The sequence below is a fragment of the Pezoporus flaviventris genome, unplaced genomic scaffold (genome assembly GCF_033815535.1).
Source record: "Pezoporus flaviventris isolate CSIRO_AGI_PZ_B2104156 unplaced genomic scaffold, CSIRO_AGI_Pfla_v1 ptg000041l, whole genome shotgun sequence".
In the NCBI taxonomy this organism is placed as follows: Eukaryota; Metazoa; Chordata; class Aves; order Psittaciformes; family Psittacidae; genus Pezoporus; species Pezoporus flaviventris.
The window spans coordinates 595021-610724 of NW_026892589.1; positions in this window are offsets into that span (position 1 = coordinate 595021).

Below are 15704 nucleotides of genomic sequence, written 5' to 3' on the forward strand. Positions count from 1 at the left end.
CTCCTGACTGCTGGAGGACCATAGGGTCCCCAAAAGGGGCCCGAGCCCGGCTCCTCAGTGACACCTTGTGCCTGGGGATGCTCAGCGCAGGCAGAAGCCGCGGCAGGCAGGAGCCTGCGAGCTTTGCTGCGGTAAGAAACCACGTCCTGAGCGGGGCGGAGGAAGAGCCCGAAGCTTTGAGCACCTCCAGCAGTTGTGATGCGAAACTCACCTGTCTCAAAGCAACCCCCAGGCCAGCAAACGGCAACCACTGGACGTCAGTCCCTGTCTGGGTGAGCAACAGCTACCTCAGGGTCAGCCGTACATGAATAGTTCCAGTAAATGTTTTTCCCTCCATGCCCAGCACTGGCATTGCTGTAATTAGCAGTGAAAACATGGAGGTTCCATGAACTCATTTGAAAGGTTTCCTTTCGAGATGTCCCATCCTTCCGTGGTGAGAGCCAGCTAGTGGCATTGACCCTGCACAGAACTGTGTCCAAGCCCGCTATGGGAAAGCATCTATTTCCTTCAATATATTCCTTGTGCTGCATTAACTCTTTCATGCTACTGAGAACAAAATGATTCTGCTTCAGCTCCTTGCTGCAACAAGGTTATGCACACGAAGTCTCGGGCTCCATCCTCCTGTCAGGCAGTTGTAGGCAGCCATCAGGTCCCCCCTGAGCCTTCTCCAGACTGAACCCCCCAGGTCCCTCAGCCATTCCCCATCACCCCTCTGTGCTCCAGGCCCTGCACCAGCTCTGCTGCCCTGCTCTGGCCCCGCTCCGGCCCCGCTCCAGCACCTCAATGTCTCTCTTGGAGTGAGTGGCCCAGAGCTGAGCACAGGATTCGAGGTGCTGCCTCACCAGTGCCCAGTGCAGGGGCACAATCCCTGCCCTGGCCCTGCTGCCGCACTGCTGCTGATCCAGGCCAGGATGCTGGGGGCTTCTTGGCTGCCTGGGCACAAGCTGCTCACGTTCAGCTCCATCAATCAGCACCCCCAGGTCCTTCTCCCTGAGCAGTTTCTAGCTGCTCTTTCCCAAGCCTGGAGTGTTGCAGGGGGTTGTTGTGGCTCAAATGCTGGACCCGGCACTTTGCCTGTTGAACCTCATCCCATTGGCACAGCCCATGATCCAGCCTGTCCAGACCCCTCTGCAAAACCTTCCTCACCGCCATCTTCCTCCAGCCCAGTGCTCAGGAAAGGCCAATCCTGCCCCATCCTTGGGATGACTGCTGGATCCTCGCTGTCTGTAGCTCTGCCCTGCAGCAGCCCTTGCCAAGCTGCGTGCCCCACTCCCAGCATACATCCTCTGCAGTTTCCCTGGAGAATGCTGATTCAGATCCTCCTGCGCCGGGTGTTTCTCATGCTGATCATGTGCCTGACTCATGTCCAGCACCAAAGTGCTTCCGCCTCAGGCTAGCATGTTGGGAGGGACATCTCCCCCCCAGCAGCAAGCAGGCAAGGACTGGGGAGCAATGCAGACCCTCAGCTGGTACCTAGCTCAGCGTAATAAAAGAGCCTGCCTCTGAAATGGCACCTGGGAAATATCCTGGGCAGAGAAAACCCCATCAGGGTTCCCACATTGGGTAATTGTTTCTTTTGCAGAGGGTCGCCCTGGTTTTCCATCTGCAGCTAGGAGTGGCTCGTCTGAAATGCCCACGAGTGTGCCTGGTGGAAAGGGAAGGGCAGTGAATGCCTGGAACAGTTTTGTTGCACTTAGAGCTGAGGAAGGATCATGCTGAAAGGTTTCTGTGGAAGTGGGCTCTAGGAACAGGCACAAAAAGCCTTTTCTCCGAGCTGGCAGCCTCAGCAGGCGGTTGTTCATGAAACCAGGATGCCAGAGTGCCCGCACGGAGCCAGCACGGCTTCAGCCCTTTGTAAAGGATTAAACACCTCGTGCCTGGGCGGCATTCCTGGGAAATCAGCGAGGGAGAGCAGCACTTGGAGGCAGAGGCGGGGCTGGGTAAAGAGAAGGGGCTGCTGAGCTCTGTGTCCCCACAGAGCATGGCCATGGCCCCCTGAGGGAGGGATGGGAGCCAAGGGGCAGCCCTGGGCAGGGACAGCAGGAGCTGCTGGGGGTGTGTGCCTCCAAGGACAGCTCACCAACCTGCACCTTCCAAACCTCACCGCTTCCTCCCACGTGATGGGATGTAGTGGCATGGGTTAGTGGTGGCCTTGGCAGTGCTGAGGCATGGTTGGACTTGATTTTAAAGGTCTTTTCCAACCTGATGGATTCTATGATTCTATGACACTAGTAAGGGGCCCCTCTACTTTTTTTCAGCCTTTTCAAGATTGGCTAGACAGGGTGCTGGGACATCTGGTCTAGGTCATGGCTTGACAAAGTTGGATCAGATGATCCTTGAGGTCCCTTCCAAGCTGAGATTCTATAATTCTGTGCTCCAGAGCATGCACCAGAACCCTTGTGCAGTCAGGAAGGGGCTGCTCAGAGCTGTCCATCACTCAGGAGGTTAATGCACCTGTGTCAGGGAGCAGAGGTGGTGAAACCACCTGTGGGTGGATGGTCCATAGGTATTCCTGCTGCTCCTCAGGTCACATGGAATCCCAGGCTGGTTTGTGTTAGAAGGGACCTTAAAGCTCCTCCAGCCCCAACCCCTGCCACGGGCAGGGACACCTTCCACTGGAGCAGCTTGCTCCAAGCCCCTGTGTCCAACCTGGCCTTGAACACTGCCAGGGATGGGGAGGGGATGCTCTGTGCCTGGCACGGGCTTGGAGGAAGATGAGGAGGCGATAGCACCTTGCTGCCGCTGGGCGTCGCTGCGGCTCCACCAGTGCCGGTCCCCCTTGCAGCGGTGGCGCCGGTGGTGCCGGTACCGGGCTGCGGTGTGCGTGAGCGCTGCTCGGTTCCCGCAGCATCCCCTGCTCTGCAGCCGGTCACGGCCCCGCACAGCCCCCGGTGCCCCCGCCGCCCCTCCCGGTGCAGGGCAGGGGTGTCTCACCGAAGTCTCAGCCCGCAGCAGCCTCGGAGGGGCTGTGGTGCGGCGGGGCCGTGCTCAGGCAGCCTCGGAGGGGCTTGTCCTGCTTTGTGTTCGCTTTGTCTTGGTTGTCTCCGTCCCCAGCCCCTCGTCTGGGACACCCTGAAGCTCTCCCTCGGGTTCATAGAATCCCTGCCTGGTTTGTGTTGGAAAGGACCTTAAAGCTCATCCGGTTCCAGCCCCTGCCACGGGGGTTGGAGCACCTTCCACTAGAGCAGATTGCTCAAGGGCTTGTCCATCCTGTCAATGGCATTTTATTGCTGCTCCCAGGGACAGTGGCTGGAGCTGCTGCAGAGAGCATCCTGGGATGAGCTCCAGCCCATCTATCACACACTGACTTGGCATTTACGAGGGATCTGAAGTAATAAATTCTCCCTGCGATGTGCCTGGGAGTCGGTGTCAAGGACAGGCTCAGCAAAGCCTCTGCAGGTGCTGTGTGCCCAGAAGACAGTCCTCACTCGTTCCTGTTTCTCTTGGAAGCATCTCTAATTGCAAAGGATGGACAGCAATGAAGGGCTAGGCTGGGGGTGGTGGGAAATGGACGAGAAGAACTCATCTCCTAGACCTCCTTTTGGCTGCTCAGCATCACCAGAGGGCATCAATAGGAAACACAGAATGTTCCCACAGAGACAACAGTTGAGGCCCGGTGCCACATTTCTCCCCCCATTCCTGGATCACGGTCCCAAACCAAATAAACAATACACAAATGGTCCAAAGTTGGACATTTTTCCTGGGATAAACCTGCTTTTGTTGTGACATTTGCTCGGTAAGAAAGCTCTCGCTGGCAGTGCCCAGCACTGCTGGTGCTCAGCACAGCACAGGCGCCCTGACAGCAATTTGGCTGCTAAAGCTGCTAAAAAGAAAAACTCTTCCGTGTTTTTTCTCTCCTCTCCAAAGAAACCCCACAGCATCACACCTTCCTCCCGTCCAAACCGGCAGCGCTCCTCAGGCAGACGGGCTGCATGGGACTAGATGAGCTTTGAGGTCCCTTCCAACCCATATCATTCTCTGATTCTATGATTCTATGCAGGGTGCTGAGCTCTAAAGTTGTGCCATTTTGGTTTTCTGCAATATTTCTTTCAGAGAATGGGGAATTTTCTCTGGTCCTGAGGGAAACAAGGAAGCAAAGGTGGATCAAACTCCTGAAATATCCAGTTAATCATAGAATCCCAGACTGGTTTGGGCTGGGAGGGACCTTGCAGCTCCTCCAGCTCCAAACCCTGCCATGGGCAGGGACACCTTCCACTGGAGCAGCTTGCTCCAAGCCCCATCCCTGGTGCTTTGTGGATCCCCCAGGTGCCACCCCATATTTGATGTGCCCACAAGCCCTGCTGTCCCCTGCTCAGCCCCAAGGAGATAAGAGGCATCCCTCCAGCCCGAGATGGACCCTTGGAGCCCCCCAGCCTGCTCCAAGCCTGCGGTGTTGGCTTTGAGCTCCCACTTGTGCTCATCTCCTGGGCTTTCACTCCCATTGTATTTCCCTACCTTGTTTATGGGAGTGAACAGGAGCACCTTCTAGAGGAGCACCGGGGGCTTTGCCCAAGATGTGTCACATCCACTGCTGCCGCTTCCTCCACTACACCAGTTACCCTGGCAAGGAGGGAAACCAGATGACCCTGACGTGATTTGTTCTGGTAAACTCTGCTGGCAGGCTTTTACTCTGCTTTTATCCCGTTATTGTCCTCTCCGTGTTTACAAATGGATCCTTCAATAATTTGTTCCCCGAGTTCTGAGGAGCTGGAGCTCCCCAATGTCTCCAGCTTCCTGGTTCTCCCTTGCAGACACTTCTGCACTTCCCTGGGACCGCTTGAGCCTTCAGAATCTGTCACAAGCTGCTGCTCACTGTTCCCATATTGCTTACATTTCTCAGGGTAGCTTTTCTTGACCCCTGACTATTCATATACCTTGATCTTGGCATCCTGTAACTTCCTTCCTGACATTGACCTCACCTCCTATCTGTTGGTAATGAAATAGTTCTAGATACTGGTTACAGCCTTATGCTGTGAAAACCGTGGCGTGGAAAGCACTGGTTCCTTCTCTATTTGACCTCTTTGCTGCTTCTCTCCATCTCTCCATCACAAGACATGAGTGCTGCCTCTCTTTTCTCTCCATTACACTTCCAGGAACTTCTTCTGTTGTTTTTTATGCTGCTCACTGGCTATAACTCACTTGGCTCCTCAGCCTTTCTCAATCAGCCCCCATGCGCTTGAGCTTTCCCTTTACACTCATCCTTAGACCCTCATTCCCATTTTTATAGGATTTCTTTTGATTTTCAGACAGTAAAGTGCTCCTGATGCAGCAATATTGGCCTTTTACTGTTGTCCTGTGGTTCCCCTGCACCAGGATGTTTAGCTGCTGTGAACCTGATAGACTCTCTTTTAGTAACTTCCCTCAGTACTGGATGTCTTTTTCCTTCAGGATGCCCCCGCAGGGGCTGTTGCTGGGGGTGGAGCATCCCCACAGGTTTGTTAAGTCTGTGCTTGTGCAGATACTGTCTTGTTTCAGGATGCTCTATTTCTTTTACTGTCAAACCCAGTGAATGATGCTGTCTGTGATTTCTGTGCCCCACATGTTGCCCTGCTGGTCCTTCCATACTGTTCAGCTGCAAGACTGGAGGAGCTGCCCGCATCCACATCCCCAGTCCCAGCACTCTGGAAAAGGAAGAATGGACAGGGAACACTCCAAATGCTGTCTGGGTAAGGCTGTGTCATCCTGCATTGGTTCCTTGTGATGGAATGTCAAAATGAGATGGTTTAGATATAAAAAGTTGCTGTTTATTCCGCCAAATGCTTGCTGAATGAGGCCTTAACTTGAGAATAATTGCAGATAAAATGAAGCTATATTTTTGATGAATAAATTGTTCTTCTTTCAAATGTGCTCAATTTGAAGTTTAGTGCTATGATAAATCTTCACTAACTTCTGTTCCTGAGAGAAGCAGCAGACAGGGAGGGAACGTGCCCAGCCCCGGTGTGGGACAGATGGTCCATGCAGCAATCCTGCAGGAAAATGGAGCCTTCTCCTGCCAGGGGGGTGATGGGAACTGCCAGGGCTGAGCACGGGCACACTGAGGTCTGACAGCCCTGAGGGTAAAGGGGTGGGAATGCAAGAGAGGTGGGTCAAAGACTAGTCATTACCGGGAGGATGTGTGCCCAAAACGATATTACTGCTCTCTGCCAGAGTCAGTCTGTCCACTCATCCCTCCATCCCTCCTTCCCCCCATCCCTCCCTCCCTCCATCCTTTCATCCCTCCATCCTTTCATCCCTCCATCTGTGTACTGGTTGTGCATGGGAAGGTTATGGTAGTGGGTGGTCTACAGGGGTGGCCTCTGTGAGAAGCTTCCAGAGGCTTCCCCTGTGTTTGGCGGAGCTGATGCCAGCCAGCTCTTAGACAGACCTGCTGCTGGCCAAGGCTGATCCCATTAGCGATGGTGGCAGCACCTCTGGGATAATGTATTGAAGGAGGGCAAAACCCCTGTGCAGTTGCAGCCCGAGAGAGGAGTGAGGAAATGTGAGAGCAGCAGCCCGGCAGACACCATGGTCAGTGCCGGAGGTGAGGAGCTGCTGCATGTGCCAGAGCAGAGATTCCCCTGCAGTCCATGGTGCAGACTGTGGTGAGGAAGGCTGTGCCCTGCAGCCGATGGAGGTCCGCAGTTCAGCAGATTCCACCTGCAGCCTTTCAGTGTCTGAAGGGGGCTTCAAGGATGCTGAAAAGGGACTGCAGGGGTAGGACAAGGGGTGATGGGTTCAAACTGAAACAGGGAAAGTTCAGGTTAGGTATAAGGAAGTTCTTCCCTTGCAACAACCTGCTCTAGTGGAAGGTGTCCCTTCCCGTGGCAGGGGGTTGGAACTGCACGAGCTTTAAGGTCCCTTCCAAGCAAAACCAGTCTGGGAGTCTATGATTCTATGACCCAGGGCCACTGGTCCTCTCTGGGGACATGTGCTGATGTGCACCAGGGCAGGGCACAGGGTGGAGCAGGTTCCTGACCTGGTGCTGCAATGTTCAGAGCTTGGAGGGCCACACATCACAGATGTGACCTCAAAAGGGCAGCTCTAAGCTGCTCTGCTTCAGGAGAAGCTTAGCACTTAAAGCTGATTCCAACAGCTTTTGCCTAAAGTTTTAAGCCCCGTCACTAATCAGCAGCTGCTTTATGGCTGCTGTAAAAGAACAGAAAAAAATCAAGACATCTCCCGAAGGTGATGGTGGGGAAGCGCTTCCCGACTCCTGCATTCATCACCTGCGGTGCCGGCATTTACGAGCGCATGGAGCCATAAATCCCTGCGGGGCTGACAGCGGCCCGGACTCGGTGCTGAAGGGGAAATGTTGTGTCTGAATCTGTGTCCGGCCCTGGGAGAAGCTTTATTCATGCTCTGCACGGTGAGCCCGGTGTATCTGAGCCCTGGGACACTCAGCTCTGGTTTTGTGGGCTCTCCTGCCTGCTCCGACCCGGTCATTTTCTGCTCCAGAGCCCCCTGCGGGCAGGAGCAGGGCTGTTGGGAGGGAAGGGCAGGCACCAAGCCTCCTGTCCCCACCAGTGCAGCACCAGGGTCTTTTCCATGTGAGCCACGGACCAAGACTAAACGTGGCTCAGCTGGGGTGAGGGGAGGTCGAGGGAAGGGCTCGATCCCCATCCTGGTGAGCACAAGCAGAACGAGGTGCCCATGAAAACCAGCAACGGGTGTCAAGGATACCTTGGGCACCAGCGCCCCAGCAGCCCTGCTGCCAGTGCGAGATCTCACTCCAATGCCTTGTGAAGTACTGCCTTTGCAAACCTAAGGAAGCTCCGTGCGTGTGTTCAGGGGCTCTCTGAGCTGAGCCATCCCCAGCTGCCACCTGCAGTCCCGTTACCCATGGATTGTGAGAGAGCTGTCCAGAATAGTGAGTAATCACAGCTTGTGCGGAGTCACAGAGGGGTATGGGCACAGCACCTCTTACAAATCAGTGCAAAGACCCTGCAGATTAGATCCTTCTTCCCCCTGCCATAAAGGGCTTCATTGTGCTGGAACAGTAAAAATATCAGGAGCTGTTATTAATGAGGATGTGCCACAACTGCTGACTCCAATGCAAACGTGTCTCCATATGGTCATTACAGCTGAAGGACAAACCCAATATTTTATGTTTCTCACAGTTACTGTTCATCAAATGTTTATGAAAATGCATAATGACTGTGCCTGATGAGCTGCTTGCTCAATGAAGGGAATGAGATGAGGACCCACGTGCATTTCCAACCCAAATAATCAAGACCATTAAATTAATATCTTAATTATGTGATACATTTCCAAACATTTTCTAGAATGCATTTTATTTTTATTTAACCTAATACTATGTTTATCTGCAGCTCATGCTGTGATCTGTGCAATAAACCCACAGAAACACTCTCAGTTCTGTTTTTATTGCCCTTTTGGAAGCTACTGAGGGCCCAGGCTATCTGATGCTCAGATGGGCTCCGAGCAGGGCTCTTCATCACTTAGCTCAGGAACACTGAATGCATTACGGCGCCGACCCCCCTCCTCCAGGCCCCGTATGGGTTTATTCTCCTCCTCACCCCGAGGAGCCTCCTGCCAGCTCAGAGCCATGCACAGGCTCTCCAACGACAGCCAGTGCTGGTTTTCCCCAGCAAGCAATTCATTAATGTCATATCAACGTTCATTAACTTCACTTCCTCACTCTGCGACTGACCACCTGCACCGTGCGTGGCCGTACTCAGCTCCAACGAGACGGTGACTGCATCTGCCTGCCAAGGACGGCATCCCCCCTTTGGCATGGGCATGACAAACTGGAGATGACCACAGAAGAGCTGCAGGAAGGGCAGAGGGGCTGGAAAACCTGCCTTGACCTGGGAGGTGAAGGGGCCGGCTGGAGGTGGGCTGCCCGCAGTGCAGGGTTACTCGCTTTGGGAGAGCAGTGCCGGGCAGGGACTGATGCTCATCTGGATGAACAGGACAGCACAGAGAGGAGAGCCTGAAGTGCAAACAGACACAAAGATGGGTCAGACCAGAAATAAAGAGCATGAACAGCCCAAGTGAGGTTATGTCAGATTTGGTGTCACTGAAATCTCCTGGAGAGCTGTCAAGGAGCCTTGGGTCTCTGCATCAGTCTTCTGAGGTCAGTGGGGAGAGAGGGTGAGAGATGGTGTGAGCTAAACCCTGCGGGTTTGGGGTGCGTGGAGATGGTGGAGCTGTTCCTCCACATCCCTTCCCCTTGCCTGCACCCATGTCCATGTCATTCTGAAGCCACATGTCCCCATGCACCTCCAGTCTCCTGCACATCCCTCATAGTCCTGCTCTCTCAGAACACCGGTGCTCACCCCACGGCCCAAGGACGCTGCCTGGGAATGGGTCATGAGGCGGTTTTGGGAGCAGCTGGTGGTGTCCTATCACTGTTCTCTCGTGGCTGGGTCCCAGGCTCGGGCTGTGCACATCGCTTTGGGAAATCAGAGCAGTTTCTCTCCAGATCCATGCCATAAACCAGCAGTCGGGGTCCTTTCCATTCCACTTCCTGGCTGCACTATAAGCAGAAATGTCCCTGCATGCAGTTAACATGTCAGGCAAGGAGATTTGAGGCTTGTGCTCCTCAGCAGATCTGCTAACTGCTCTCTGAAACACAGCTACGGGTAACTCAGTAATAACCAATGCCCCATTAACAGCCAGTGGGGCCTTGCAGCAGCTTTTGAGAGGCCTGCTGTAATTAGCTGAAAGTTCTGTAAACTATAAATGCACAATTAGAGTCTGTCTAATGAACTGCGGTGACGGAGGTGGGTGCGTGCACAGTGCCCGGGCACAGACCCCTCCCTGGCTGAGAGCAGCACATCCGAGCAGCACATCTGAGCTCTCTTCATGTTCCACTTGCACAAAGGCTTTTTCAAACACCTTTATTGAAACTTGATTGTATGAATTTTCCATTGGCTGCACACCTAATTGTGAATGAGCCCCGGGCACCTTGCTCCCCTGCCTGTGCGTTGAGTTCACCGCAGCAGTACACATACTGCAAACATAAAAGCTGATGGAGTCATAGGCTTGTCACCTGTGTGTCACCCCTTTAGTGCAGTGCTGAGTGCTCACCCCTTGCACCCAAAGGGGACAACACTTTTGCTCTGCAGAGGATGACGCTCTCAAGGGTTTCCATTCGTGGCTCTTGGTCCTCTGTTCACTGAAGCCCTGTTAGAGCAAAGCTCATGATTAGTGCCAGGCTTGTCACAAACAGCCACCGTCAGCACATGCGGGTCTCTGGGAGCTGATGTCCCACCACAGCAACCTGCTGGTGTCCATAGCCTTGTGCTTCCTCCAGGGATAGTGGGGCTTCTAAAAGGGCAAGATTATTCTCTTGCTTGGAATGAAGAAGTGCCTCTGGCCAGGACCTTCTCTGTGGGGGAGGTTGGACTTGATGAGCTAAAAGGTCTTTTTCAACCCAGTTGATTCTGTGACTCTGTGAGAGGATGTCCCTGGATGGGCAGGTCCCTGCTCCCAGGCCCCCATTCCCTGGATGGGCAGGGCAGTGGCAAGAGCCCGCAGGGAAGGTGGGAGCTGTCTAGTGGCCAGGATGGGGATGGTGATGCTTCCCTTCATAGGGATGTGGGGCATGTTTCCTGGGGGTATGTGGATAACAGCCAGTGTGTGAGGCAGGCTGCTGGAGCAGGCACAGGGTGCAGCATCACCCAGGATGTATGGACTCAACCACATACACCAGGAATGGCCACAGGAGCTGCGCAATGTCCTTGCCCCAAGCACCAGTGTCCCTGCTGCTGCTGCACCATGGCTGAGCCTCTCTGCTGAGCACAGAGATCATTGCTTTTATAGGCACTACAGCAGTCATCACTTTATTCGAATGGAGGCTTCTTATGGTTTAATATCATTAAATACAGATGCAACTTGTGTTCTCTAAAGCCATAATGCCCCTTCCAGTTACTGCCTTACAATTAACTGGGCTATAAAGCTTTCAAACATATTGCAGACACTAATTCAACTGGATAGTGAAGAAACATGGTTTTATTGGGCAATTACAGTGCTTGGAACATGTTCCAGTCCGTGTGATATCTTCTCAGTGGTAACAGGGGCTATCAGGCCATGCCACTAAGAAAGGGTCAAAGGTGCTCTCGACAAGCCATGTCTCCAGGCTGCAGGGATAGTTTTATTTACATCTTAATAAAAAGTTACCCAGGAGGGATGTCAGAGGTGGTGCAAGCAGAGAGCACAGCGAGCTGTGCACACCAGAGCTGCGCTGGGTCCTCATCTCCTGTGGTACCTGCAGGCTGTCCCAGAGACAGTGCCATTGCTAATGACATGGGAGACACATGACATGACACGACACAACACACACCAGACACGTAGGCATACCTGGGCATGTATCTGTCCCATCTCCGCCAGTGTTCAAGGTCAGGTCGAACGGGGCTTTGAGCAGCCTGCTCTAGTGGAAGGTGTTAGTGCCTGTGGCAGTGTGTTGGAACTGGATGATCTTGAGCTCCCTTCCACCCCAAACCATTCTGTGATTCTATGATTCTATTAATGTCCAGTCCCTGACTGGGGCTGGGTGACAGCATGGCCCAGAAAGCAGTTAGGGGCTGCAGGGGCAATGCTTGTTTCAAGAGTGCTTTGTGCCACAGGACAGCTTGGGATGGAGCCTGTTCAGAGGCTCCTTGATGAAGCTGTGCTGACAGGTAGCAAAGGAGGCAGGTGTTTTGCCCTGGTCTCCATCCTCCCAGGTGCCATTCTCACTGCAGTGCCCTGCACAAAAGAACGCCTCATCTGTGGATGGTTCCAGGGCAGAGATAGGAGAAGTGCTGCCTTGTCACATGCGGTACCTCTGTGGTGCAGGGAATGGCTTCAGACAGGTGTCCCTCGTGCATAAGTCATGATCCTGCCTGTGTTCAGAGTGGAAGGCCTGGTGCCACAAGCTGTGGAGGCTCAGCAGGCCCGGGAGGTCACATATGCACTGCTGAGGAAGGAAAAAGAAAGCGCAACCTGTCTGAGCCTTTACCCTCAAGACCTTTTCCTGGTTGTCCCCGGATGTCAGCCACAGCAACCATCAATGCAAGCGGCATGGCCAGGAGCAGCAGGGAGTGGTTGTGGGGCTGTGGACAACTGCTGGTGCTGGCATGGCCCTGCCATAGCTTCTGCGAGCAGGAAGGTGTGAAGTGGGCATTTGTTCTGGGGCTGTCTTTGGAGTTAATAACCACAGTTGAGAAAGAAACTGGAGTCAAATGCTCCTTCTTGGACACACTGGTTTACACAGCCCAGACTGGGAGTAAGAGCAGGATATGTTCATATTTCTCTTTATTTTTTCTCCCTATTTTCAAAATGGAGAAAATTTGTTAAATCTTGAAGAAAAATGGTTTTATTTCTGCTATAACAACAGAGCTGTGTCCCTGTTTATTCTCTATAGGACTAGTTACCTTCAAGAAATAGTTACTCATTTGTATGTGTCTCTCTGGAGAGGAAGGTCATATCCTTCATGAACGGAAAAACTAATTGGAGAAGTAATTCAGCAGTTGCCTGATAGGTCAGATATCAGAAGTAAATACACAGGTCAGTGCATGATTGTGACGATGGGTTTGCGCCTTCGGTGAGTACTGAAGAAGGGGTGTTGTGTTAAACAAGGATTAATTTTACCACCCAGTGGAGGAGTAGAGGGAATGTGCTCAGCAGTAGCCTGCACCCACCCTGGGAGCCACTCGTCCATGGCTCCGGAGTAACTTCACCTCTTGTCCATGAAGGACACCAGTGTGTGGGATTCAGATGGGGTTGACAAACCCATCGCCACGAGTGATGCAGGTGAATGGACATTCCTCTTCCCCAGACTTTGCAAAAGGTGCAGCTGCATCTGATACAGAGATGAAAAAACAAAGCCCCACTCCACCAGCAACGAGCCTACTCCTGATGTCTTATGGCATCTGCTGGGTTTGGACACTTCCCAGGCAAGGCACCACTGAGCATTGAATTGTCAACGTGCAGCTCCAGAACAACGTGGGAGATGAGGAGCAGAAAGGGGGACAGTGCAGGAGGACAGAAATGGGACTGACATGTGAAGGGCATGATGGAGCTGGGCTGGAGGCAAGGAAGGAGTGGGAGGAATGGATAAGGGAGGTGGAGGAGACCTGAAATGTTCCATAACCGTGACCGTGGGAGCCATAACCGCAGGCAGACGGATGAAATGGGCATTTGTTCCAGACTGCCACACAAAGGGGTCAGCCCTGGCTGGAGACTTGTGCATTGTCATGGCCCAGCTTGGCTGGGAAACCCACCTGAGAGCTGGGGCTGAGCAGACACAGGTCAGCTGCTCCCCAGGAGTTCCAGTGCACTCAGGAACTCCTCACACTGGATGTCAGCAGGAACAAATATAACCTTGGGCACAGACCAGCTCGGGGAGTTAGACCTCATCAGCAGCCATCTGTCCAGCGCTGCTGGGGGCTTAACGATAGCAGGGAAAATGAGACCAGTCAGGACCAAGAACAAATATTTTGGGGCAGGATTGACTAGAGAAATGAATCAAAGACAGCCCAGGAGGAGCATCAAAGTGCCTTCTTCTCTCAAAAGCAGTTTTTTTACCAAAGAGTCTCCCCAGCCTCTGTGGGTGAGATGGGAATGGAGCAGGAGGGGGACCTCTCTCCATCCCCTCTTCTGAGCCCTTTGCACTATGGTCAGCCCTGACAGTGGGGTTGTGCTCGCTGTAGGTGCTCTCCAGCTCCAACCTGCTCTGTGTGACAGGCCTTTGAGCTTCCCTCTCCTGCAGATGCCACCTCTGCTCCTCAGGAGCCTGAAGGGCGTTTCAGTGCCCCGTGCTCCAGCCCGTGGTGCATCGGATTTGGCTCCCGTTTCTTTCTGAAAGGTAGCACCAGTTGGTGGCAAGTCTCCTTGCCGCAGGGCTGGGGGGTGGGAACCTCCATTAACCTGCCCATTGCCTGTGAGAGGAGGCACTGACCCTGCTATTTGTCATTTAATTTGAGTTTATTGACTTGTCTGTCACAGCCCGGGAGCTGTGGTGCTCAGGATGCAGTGCTTGGGGGATGCTGGTAACAGTTATGTGCTCCTCCTGCTTCTCCTGGCCAGGCTGGAGCAAAGCTGGGAGGCTCAGTGCCTGCAGATGGGATGTGAGCAGATGCAGGGGCTGTCACCCACATCACCCAACACCAGGGTGACAGTGCTGTCCTCCACACGCTGGTTAGGAAGGCAGCCCCACAGTGACTAATCAGTAAGGGGCACTTGTTGGCAGCTTTCTGCAGAGCTCTGATGTCTGGAAGCACTGCATCCCACTGGCATTTTGTGAGCAATGGAGGGAGCAGTGAGGACCATTGGGACAGATGCTGCAGTAGTTGGTTAGTGTGCTGACTGCAGGTTATTGCATGTGTCAGAGCAGGGACCTGCCAGCCTCAGCAGCTCCAGGGATGGTGGAGTACAACCAGATGCTGCAGTAGAAGGTGCAGCAGCAGGGGCTGCATGTGTGGGATAATTCTGGATTCTGAGCTAGAACCTGGCTTCTTCCCAGGGTACCAGTGAAGAGTCTCTGCCAGAATCACTGCTGTGCTCAGCAGCACATGAATGCAGCACTCACAGTGGCCCACAGGCAATCTGCAGTGGGTCAGACCTGTAGGGCTCCTTGGGGAAGCACTGAGCTCTAACAATCCACTTACGGAAAAGGCTGAGTTCTCTGGGTGATCCCAGCACCTCCCCAGCCCTGCCAAGAGCTCGATGTGATTTATCAATCTCTCCATCCTTTGTGTCAGCCACAAATTTTTATGAATGAGTTTTTAATATGTATGTTCCAATCATTGATGAGAATATTGACTAAGCCTCCTGCTACAAAGCATTGCAAGAAAAACAGATTTGATGACATTTCATCATGACTCTGTGTGAGCTCTTACCTGAGTCTCAGCCTGTCTCATGTGTTTCACCCCGACGCGGTCAAGTGCTCATTTTTAATCAACCATGAGGCACTAAGTCAGGCACACTCCCCAAGCTGAAGTACCTCGTAGAACCATTATCACATCCTTTCAGTTACTTCTATCAACTGCACGTGTAATCTCCTCTGTGAATGCAATAAAGGCTGACAAGAACGCTTTTCCACAAAACCATATTGATTTGCATTAATTCTCTAGCTTCCTTTCAACTGACTCCTGCATCACTTCCCCTTGGCTTTGCCCAGCTCTGGTACTCAGAGGCAAGCTCATGGAGCCTGGGGTCTCCCTTGGGATGGCAGTTTTCCCACTGGCCCAAGATTTATGGGGGATGCTCCTGAGCAGCCTTCTCCAGACCTGCCCATTGTGCCGTTCGGTGCTGTTTAACACCATCCTGGATCTTTAAACTACTGCTTAGTTTTTCAGCATCCTCTTGTAACACTGACACAAAGGCAGCCCACAGACATTTGTTGCATTTCTGCCCTGTAAAAAGTTTGGTTATCTCTGTAAAGAAAACCTCTGCACTGCTTCTTTCTGTTCACAGACTGTTTCTTTCAATTGCTTTCTCACTGCCATTCAGTCACTGAGTTGTGCATTTCTAACAAATGTGTAGTGCCTGGTACCAATTTTCTGTACTTCATAACTTCTAATTCAAAATCAATGGTTCTCTATTTCCCCCCCTACGCTGCTTTTTGTTATAGAGTGTTTTTTGTGTTATTTATTTCTAGTACCTGCTTCCACTTCACCACTGAAGATGATGGCATTTGGCCAAACACTGCCTCTTATTTGATTACGCACTTACGGCTCTTGCCCTCTAAGAAAAAATTCCTGGTTTCACTCCCATTTTTC